This window comes from Triticum urartu, chromosome 3A, assembly GCF_056163025.1.
Source record: "Triticum urartu cultivar PI428250 chromosome 3A, HENAU_Tu73, whole genome shotgun sequence".
NCBI classification, from domain to species: domain Eukaryota; kingdom Viridiplantae; phylum Streptophyta; class Magnoliopsida; order Poales; family Poaceae; genus Triticum; species Triticum urartu.
In genome coordinates this window covers 316,944,867-316,953,709 of record NC_141875.1, presented here as the reverse complement: position 1 = coordinate 316,953,709, position 8,843 = coordinate 316,944,867, and the positions used below count along the sequence as shown (strand labels likewise).

At 48.0% G+C, this 8,843-nt stretch overlaps 1 long non-coding RNA gene across 1 annotated transcript; it reads left to right on the top strand.

The window, feature by feature from the left end:
• The first annotated feature begins 4,631 nt into the window (after window positions 1-4,631).
• Window positions 4,632-8,274, top strand: LOC125548344 (uncharacterized). Its single transcript, XR_007301017.2, has 3 exons — window positions 4,632-5,320; window positions 5,412-6,582; window positions 7,855-8,274. It is a non-coding gene; the product is annotated as an uncharacterized LOC125548344 (long non-coding RNA).
• The last annotated feature ends 569 nt before the right edge of the window (window positions 8,275-8,843 follow it).

The window sequence follows — 8,843 nt, the reverse complement described above, 5'->3', positions numbered from 1 at the left end:
CATTCTGGTCGCGAACGTGTACGTACATATATACTGGTCGATGTAGAGGCGCGCACGTGTTGTAGTAGAGGTGTGTACGTGTCGTAGTAGAGGCGCGCACGTAGCATGTACACGTACGTACAATGGCCAGGGTGCAAGAAAGAAAATACGGCCACGTACGTACATACGGGCAGGGTCTCGAATGCCTACTCGCGCATACGTATGGCCAAGAATCGTGCATGGCTAGGTCAGAACGGAGAAACAGCGTCGTCGTCGTGTTCATGGGGAGGCAACAGAATGCGTCGTGTTCATGGGAAGGCAACGGAATGCTCGTGTTCATCGGGAGGCAACGGAACGCGTGGGAGCCAACCGGCTGGGTCAGAACGGAATGCGTGGTCGTGTTCATCGGGAGGGCTTGGATGGAACAGGCGATGGAAACGAGGCCTGGCGTACCGCAAAATGGAGAAACAGCCTTGTGTTCGACCGACCACGTTCAAAACGGGATCCTGTTCATCGGGAGGGGTCTGGTGTACTGCAAAACGGAGGAAACGGACCTCCTACGGTCGAAACGGGGGTCCTGTTGATTGGGAGGGGTGTGGCGTACCGCAAAACGGAGGAAACGGACTTGTGTTGGAGCGCTACGGTCGAAACGGGGGTCCTGTTGATTGGGAGGGGTGTGGCGTACCGCAAAACGGGACTCCACGGGATACTGTTCATCTCTACCGTCGACCTCCTCCAGCCTCCACGGGCTACCGTCGACCTCCTCCAGCCTCCACGGGCTACCGTCGACCTCCTCCAGCCTCCACGGGCTCCTGTTCATCCAGCCTCCACCACGCGCTACTCCATCGGCTACTGTTCAACCACCCCTCCACCGTCTATTGTTCATCCAGCCCTCCACATCACGGGGTCCTGTTCAACCACCCCTCCATCGTCTACTGTTCATCAAGCCCTCCACACCACGGGGTCCTGTTCATCCAGAGGCAACGCCACCGCTCACTGTTCATCCAACCCCCCCGGCAACGCTCACTGTTCATCCAATCGATCGTCTTCAGTTAGCATCAGTAGCGAAGGAATCACTCGATCAGGTTCAGTTAACAGCCATCGATCGATCGCTTGGGTTCAGTAACGCGTAGCCTGCAGTGCAATCGCTCGGGTTCAGTTAAAGCCCAACGCCTCGCTCGGGTTCAGTTAGAGCCAACGCCTCGCACACACGCGCGTACGTGTACGAGAGAAACGCGCATCGTTCGGCCCCCGACCTCCCACCGTAACCGGGAACTCCCCGAAATTTTCCTCCCCCTCGCTTCTACCACAGTCTTTTCCGTCATGGACGGCCCAAAGAATGTCATGCAGCTGCGTCTCCGGCCCGCCCAGGACGAAAAGCCAATTTTCTGTCATGGATTTTTGTCATAGAAGTAGGATCCCACCACATCTATGATGATACCGGGTTTTGTCACAATTATCGTCATAGAAGTGTCATATGTATGACAGAAAAAAATTGTTCGGCCCAAAATGTCATGGATGTGTCTTTTTTTGTAGTGAGAGTCAGGTTCCGATCCTGTGTGACTGTGGTTTATGAGTCCACCATGTGGGTTAAAAGTAGAAAGGGCGCTAGCATTTTGCACGGTCATGATAGCAAGGCATGTCAAAGGGTAGCCTGTCAGTTATGTTGGCAACAACGTCGGTACCAAGGGCGAGGGACAAAGAGAACCATTTTCCTGCTCGTTGAACGAGGCAGGCCATTAGGCAAAGTTCTCGTCCATCGGTGGCTACCGGAATGTCATCAACAATAGTAGCAGGGTCTTTACTGACAGAGTTGTACATTGAGGTGTTTACCTAAGCAGGAAATTATCTCTATTGAGATAAGTTAGTTTACCGGAAAGGTTAAACAAAAGAATGGAAAGGAAAAATATGGTTAGTATAATAATCAGAACAATGGAAAGGAAAATGTGTTTAAACACAATTATCAAGAGTATATCCTCCCCAAGGACAAGCAGAGCAGGATATACATGATATGACAGCAAGTTCAAAAGCATTTAGATAAAGGGGGCGAGGGAAGAATCATGATATTACCCATACAACGGTTTTTGGATAATAGATCAAGAAACATTCGACAACGTGCTTTGTTGATATTCGGAATACCTCAATCATGCTTCGAGGTAGCATTAACATGGTGTTCCAAGTAGGGGGTTGGAGTAGAAGATCACAAGAAATATTCAAGAACAATTGCAGGAATAGGAAGGAGTCCCAGGTATAACCAAGACATGATCAAACATGTGTTGGAAAGAAGACAAGGGGGGTAGTCGATGATAACTCAAATCATCATAGGTCAAGGATGGTATTTCTCATCATGAACTTAATTAATATCCTGGAAGAGCTTAGAATGTTGATGATGATCATGACATATTTGTCGAGAGGCTCTACGAAGATGCCATCGAGGAGTGACGACATCAAGCAACAGTAAGGATGAAGCAAAAGGCTATTGGAACCACGGATACGACATAAACTCGAAATCAAGCTTGTTGTTCAAGGAAAAATGATAGGAGGAGGAAGATCGACGTATGTTTATCTCATCGCCGAAAATTGTGCTCTAGGAAGAAGGACCAGGTAGCACAGTTAAAAGTTACCACGGTAAAGATATAGTCGATCAGACTAGGAATGACTTGAAGGATTATTAAACTTTTAAGTAACAAAATTTACTTGGAGTTTAGAATCGGAGTGTGGAATCGATTCACTTATCGGCGTTCTCGAGTGACTAACAACTCAAAACCCGGGGAAATCTGAAATCGATGAGAAGCAATACCAGATGAAGACTCGTAGGAAGCAACATGGTTCTTTGTTATTCTCGAGATACCAGAGGGTAATACTCGATGGAAGATCAAAATAGAGATTGCGAAGATGCATTTATCTATAGAAGACAAGTGCTTTAACTTGTCCAAGAAATGGGATCAAAGGGGAACAATCATGGTCAGAACCACGGTTGCAAAGGATCAAATCCTAGATACCATATGAACTTATAATAAGGGGGTTATTATATCACAAGAATCTTCCATGATAAGTTCCACATTAGGTCCATGGGCATGAACACAAAGTTCAAGGTCTACTCCCACTTCTCCAATGCATAATCTATCATTCACCTCTCATTTTCGATGGAGTTGTAGTGTTGAAAATTTATCTGGTAAATCACCAGGAGAATATGACTCGTGAAAACTCTCGGGTTTGCACAGATTAGGGAAGGCACTGGTCCAACCCATCAGGTATCTTAGGAACATATAATAGAAAGTTCAGAAGTAAATAACTCAAGCTCGAAAGCAGAGCATCGTTGCCCATATCAAAGAATACGATTTACCAATGGCATTATGTATCAGGGAAAGAACTTCTCGAGGTTTTTGTATACAAAGGACACTATCGGATGATAACTCAACAAAGGATCTTATGGTCCACAACGGAGCTGATGTGAGCATCGGCACACAATCAGAAGAAGAAAGAATGCAAGGAGATCAGATTATAGAAACAATTGACTAACTCAAGGTTTGAATGCAAAGGAATTATGAATTCCAAGACAAGGGATCATAAGCAATGCTCTGATTAGGGATGAATAAGTTGAATAGTCTTAGGGGTACAATCGATGGCAATTTGATTGGTCGAGATCCAGCTCATGTTTAAGATGACGTCAGAGCTGGAAGGATGAATTCTAGGATCTGATTGAGGATTGCGAGCATTCACAGCATATTGAATCAACAGACTTAAAATGAAAATGACAAGGGGTGCTAGTAACATTACCAGATTTATGGCATTAACCATAATGGAGGCAAGCAAGAATTTCAGGAGCACTAGGCTACTCAAGATTTTCGGAAGACCGAATGGTATTCCGAAGACTTTTGCGAAATACATGAATCATCTGGGAAATGCGAGAAATTATCTGTAACACCCCGAGACCAATGTGCCAGGTGTCCTTCAGTTATTTGCTGTTGTTGGCTTGTCATTCGCTTGCGTGTTGCATCTTTCTCATGTCATCATGAGCATTGCATCATCATGTTTTAAAACTTGCATTCATCTGGATTCTTCGAGTTCTCTCCGTTGTCCGTTTTGAGCCCAGACACACTGGAACGCGCCCGCGGCATGTCCGAAATAGTATTTTATAAGTGGCCGGAAAATGTTCTCGGAATGGGATGAGAGTTGACGTGTGGTCTTAGTATAGTGTAGATAGACCGCCTGCCAAGTTTCATCGCATTCGGAGTCCGTTTGATGCCCCAATGGATAACTATAGCGGCAGTATAGCCGGTCTAACGTCGGATGTTTTCGGTCTCCGGAAACAGTCGCCGGGCCTCCCTCTCTTCTCTTCTCTCAGCTCGAGACCGTCTACACAGTCCGCTACCTACCGCTAGGTCCTACCTAACCTCTCTCGTCAGCCCGCGGCCCTCCTCGCGCGCGCATCCAAAAATTGTCCCGGACCCGACCCGATCAGTCATCACCGTCGTGTCCGGATCATCCCCAAACGTCTACAAAACATCACCGTTTTCTTATTTAGGCTCCCTAGCCTATTCTTCCCGACCGTCCGATTTTGATCGGAGGGACGAGATAGCCCCTAATCTAACCCACTCACTATGTAACTAGACCAACCCTAGATCCTAGGCACCTTGTCCCATCCATCCAATCCCCACGCCGCCGCCACTCCCTTTGTTTTCAACGCCAAGCCAACCAGCTTCTTCCCTGATCCAAAAATCCTATCGATCTCCCCTCTCCAACGAGCGCCTCCCCTGATCCCCTCGTCCACCTCCTGCAGCCCCGAGCGCCCGAGGCCCCAACAACCCGTGCACCAGCCGGCCACCGAAGCTCCTCCGCGGCCTCCTTCCTCGCCCGACGACCAGCGTCGCTGTCGGCAACCACCCCAGGAACTCGCATTGCCCCCTCCGTTTCCTTTCCCTTCCTTTCCCTGTTTTCTTCTCTTTGCTAACCACTCCCTCTCCTCGTGTGCTGTTTCACAGGGAGCGCCATGGCCTCCTCCGATCGATCCTCCGATGCCTCCCCGAGCCTGCAGCGTACCCAGCTCCTCGTGCCCGAGGGCCTCGTGCGCGAGCTCGACCCCGAGCGCGCCTGAGAGGATCTTCCTCTCGCTGGCCTCCTCTGCGCCAAGTCCATCGCCGTCACCATCCCGTCGTCAGACCCCCATCCCTGCTGCTCCTCGCCGTTGTCAACTTCTGGCGCACCGCCAACGCCAGTTCCGGCCTCTGCTTTGAGTAGCGGAGGACGCTCGCGTCTCACCACACCTCGACGCCGGCGCGCCTCCACAGCTAGACCTCGCCGGAGTAAGCAGCTACTCCGCGCTGCCCCATGCGCTCCAGTGAGCCCTGCCGCCGCTTCCCTCTCCCTTTGCCTCGCGCTCTTTCTCCTTTCCTCACCTCTCCTTCGCTCGTGCCTGTCTGTTCGAGCAGGACCGCCGCCATGGATGGCTATGTCCCGCGCCCGAGCTCCATCTATCGCCGTCGTTTCCCAGAACCGACGCCGCACGACTCGATCCGCCCGTTCCCGCCGGTTCCCGCTGGGACCCCCTGCCGTCGTCGCCTGCATCTCCATGGGCGTGCTGCTATTTCTGTTCTTCAGAAACAAACAACAGCAGCTCACCCGCTCGTCTCACTCGTGCGTTGACTGAGCGCAGCGCTAGCAGGCCTAGCTGCGCACCCCCTGCAGGCCTTCCCTCTCCACTAGTTGGGCCAAGGCCCAGCGGTGAGCAACCCCAGCCTCCCCTGTGCACCTCTGGAGCTGCCAGTTTTGGCCCATTCCATTTTTTTCTGGCCTCTGCGTTTTGTTAATTATCTGGGATTTACTGTTTTACAAAAAAGCCCCTTGCACTTCATGCATTTAATATCTCCACAACCGTGCATCGGATTAAAACAAACTTAATATGAAACTTGCTTAGTTTTTCATCTAGTTTAATAATATGTCATTTTCATCCATGTTTAAAATGCTTAAAATGTTGTTTGATTAAATTTGCTCCTATGTCATGCTAAAATGGTTTAATTCATAACTATTTAACCGTAACTCGGATTTTAATAAACTTTATATGTAAATGGGGAAGAAAAATGCCTAGTTTAACATGGTCTACTTGTTTTGCATGTTTAACAACTCTAAAATTGTGTTTAGGGCAGAACAGTACCAAACCTAATATATGCATATGAGGATTTTTCCGGACTTGTTGTTTGTTGTTCCGGCCTCATTTAAACTTGCCTAGTTGGGTAGTTTTCATTTGCTTCACCCTCTTGCCATGTTTAACAACATTTAGTATTGTTGGGTACATAAACGAGATCGAACTAAATAATTTATGTGGTGTTCCGTCAATATGCAACTCGTTGCATATTTGGGCTCCACTTAATTTGTAGGATTGTTTGTGCACTTTGCCATGCCATGCTTCATTAAACCGGACATGCATCATACTTGATTGTGCATCATGCCATGTTATGTGGTGGTTATTTACTATTTGGTTTGCTTTCTTTCCGGTGTTGCTTCTTCGGGTTGGTTCCGATAACGTCGTGATTGTGAGGAACCGTTCATCTACGTCCGTTTGTCTTCTTCATGGACTCGTTCTTCTTCCTTGCGGGATTTCAGGCAAGATGACCATACCCTCGAAATCACTTCTATCTTTGCTTGCTTAGTTGCTCGCTCTTTTGCTATGCCTATGCTGCGATACCTACCACTTGCTTATCATGCCTCCTATATTGTTGAACCAAGCCTCTAACCCACCTTGTCCTAGCAAACCGTTGTTTGGCTATGTTACCACTTTGCTCAGCCCCTCTTATAGCGTTGTTAGTTGCAGGTGAAGATTGAAGTTTGTTCCTTGTTGGAACATGGAGATGTTGTTCCTTGTTGGAACATGTTTACTTGTTGGGATATCACCATATATCTTATTTAATTAATGCATCTATATACTTGGTAAAGGGTGGAAGGCTCGGCCTTATGCCTGGTGTTTTGTTCCACTCTTGCAGCCCTAGTTTCCGTCATATCGGTGTTATGTTCCCGGATTTTGCGTTCCTTACGCGGTTGGGTAATAATGGGAACCCCTTGACAGTTCGCAATAAAACTCCTCCAGCAATGCCCAACCTTGGTTTTACCTTTTGCACTAACAACCTACCACCTTCCCTTTGGTTCTGCAGACTCAAGGGTCATCTTTATTCTAACCCCCCCGGGCCAGTGCTCCTCTGAGTGTTGGTCCGACCGAGTAGACTGCGGGGCCACCTCGGGGCAACTTGAGGGTTGGTTTTTACTCGTAGGATGTCTCATCTGAGTGTGCCCTGTGAACGAGATATGTGCAGCTCCTATCGGGATTTGTCGGCACATTCGGGCGCTGTTGCTGGACTTGTTTTACCATTGTCGAGGATGTCTTGTAGAACCGGGATACCGAGTCTGATCGGAATGTCTCGGGAGGAGGTCTATTCCTTCGTTGACCATGAGAGCTTGTGATGGGCTAAGTTGGGACACCCCTGCAGGGATTTGAACTTTCGAAAGCCGTGCCCGCGATTATGGGCAGATGGGAATTTGTTAATGTCCGGTTGTAGAAAACCTGAAGTCGACCTTAATTAAAATGAATCAACCGCGTGTGTAACCATGATGGTCTCTTTCTGGTGGGGTCCGGGAAGTGAACACGGTTGTTGGAGTTATGCTTGACATAGGTTGCTTTAGGATCACTTCTTGATCATACTTTTATTGACCGTGCTTTGCCTTCTCTTCTCGCTCTCATTTGCGTATGTTAGCCACCATATATGCTAGTCGCTTGCTGCAGCTCCACCTCTTACCTTTACCTTACCCATAAGCTTAAATAGTCTTGATCGCGAGGGTGCTAGATTGCTGAGTCCCCGTGGCTCACAGATACTTCCAAACCAGCTTGCAGGTGCCGATGAGTCCGTGCAGATGACGCAACCAAGCTCAAGGAGGAGCTCATTGAAGATCTTGTCCTTTATGTTGTTTCGTTCTAGTTGACCAGTAGTGGAGCCCAGTTGGGGTCGATCGGGGACCTTGTCGCATTTGGGGTTCTTCTTTTATTTTGGTTCCGTAGTCGGACCTTGATTGTATTTTGTTTGTTGTAATGCTTTATTCTTGTAATTGTGTGAAGTGGCGATTGTAAGCCAACTATGTATCTCTTTCCCTTATGTATTACATGGGTTGTGTGAAGATTACCTCACTTGCGACATTGCTTTCAATGCGGTTATGCCTCTAATTCGTGCTTCGACACGTGGGAGATATAGCCGCATCGAGGGCGTTACAAGTTGGTATCAGAGCCTTCCTCGACCTTAGGAGCCCCCATTGCTTGATCGTTTTTAGTAGCCGAGTTTGAGTCTAGAAAAATGTTTTGAGTCATTTAGGAATTATATATCGGAGAGTTTAGGAATTCTTTTTACTCCCCAGTCTCTTCATCGCTCTGGTAAGGCATCCTGACGTAGAGTTTTGACTCTTCTCTTCTCTAATTTTACTAAAAAAAATTAGGATCACGCGGGTATCTTGGAATCGTTCTGATGGTTTTGTGACGAGAACATTGTCTTGGTGCCTCCTGTCAGGGGTTTTGTGGAAGTGTCCCGGGGAGTTGAGCTCCGAGGTGTTGTCGTCATAATTTTATCGTTGTAGTTCTGGAATACCTGAGTTTAGTTTCGCCGACATCGAAAATCTCTTTTATGCAGTTGTTGGTGAGATAACCTCGACGCCACCCAGTACTGGGGCGGGAGTTCGGGAGTATTGCCATAACTTGTATAACGGATGCTTTTCGAAGGTTGAGGTAGACAATTTCCGAAGGTTCCTTGGTTATGTGTTGAAGGATGGATACAGCTGGATGTAGGATTTGCTAGTTTTGGGTGAGATATTATGCTTCCCCTGTATCC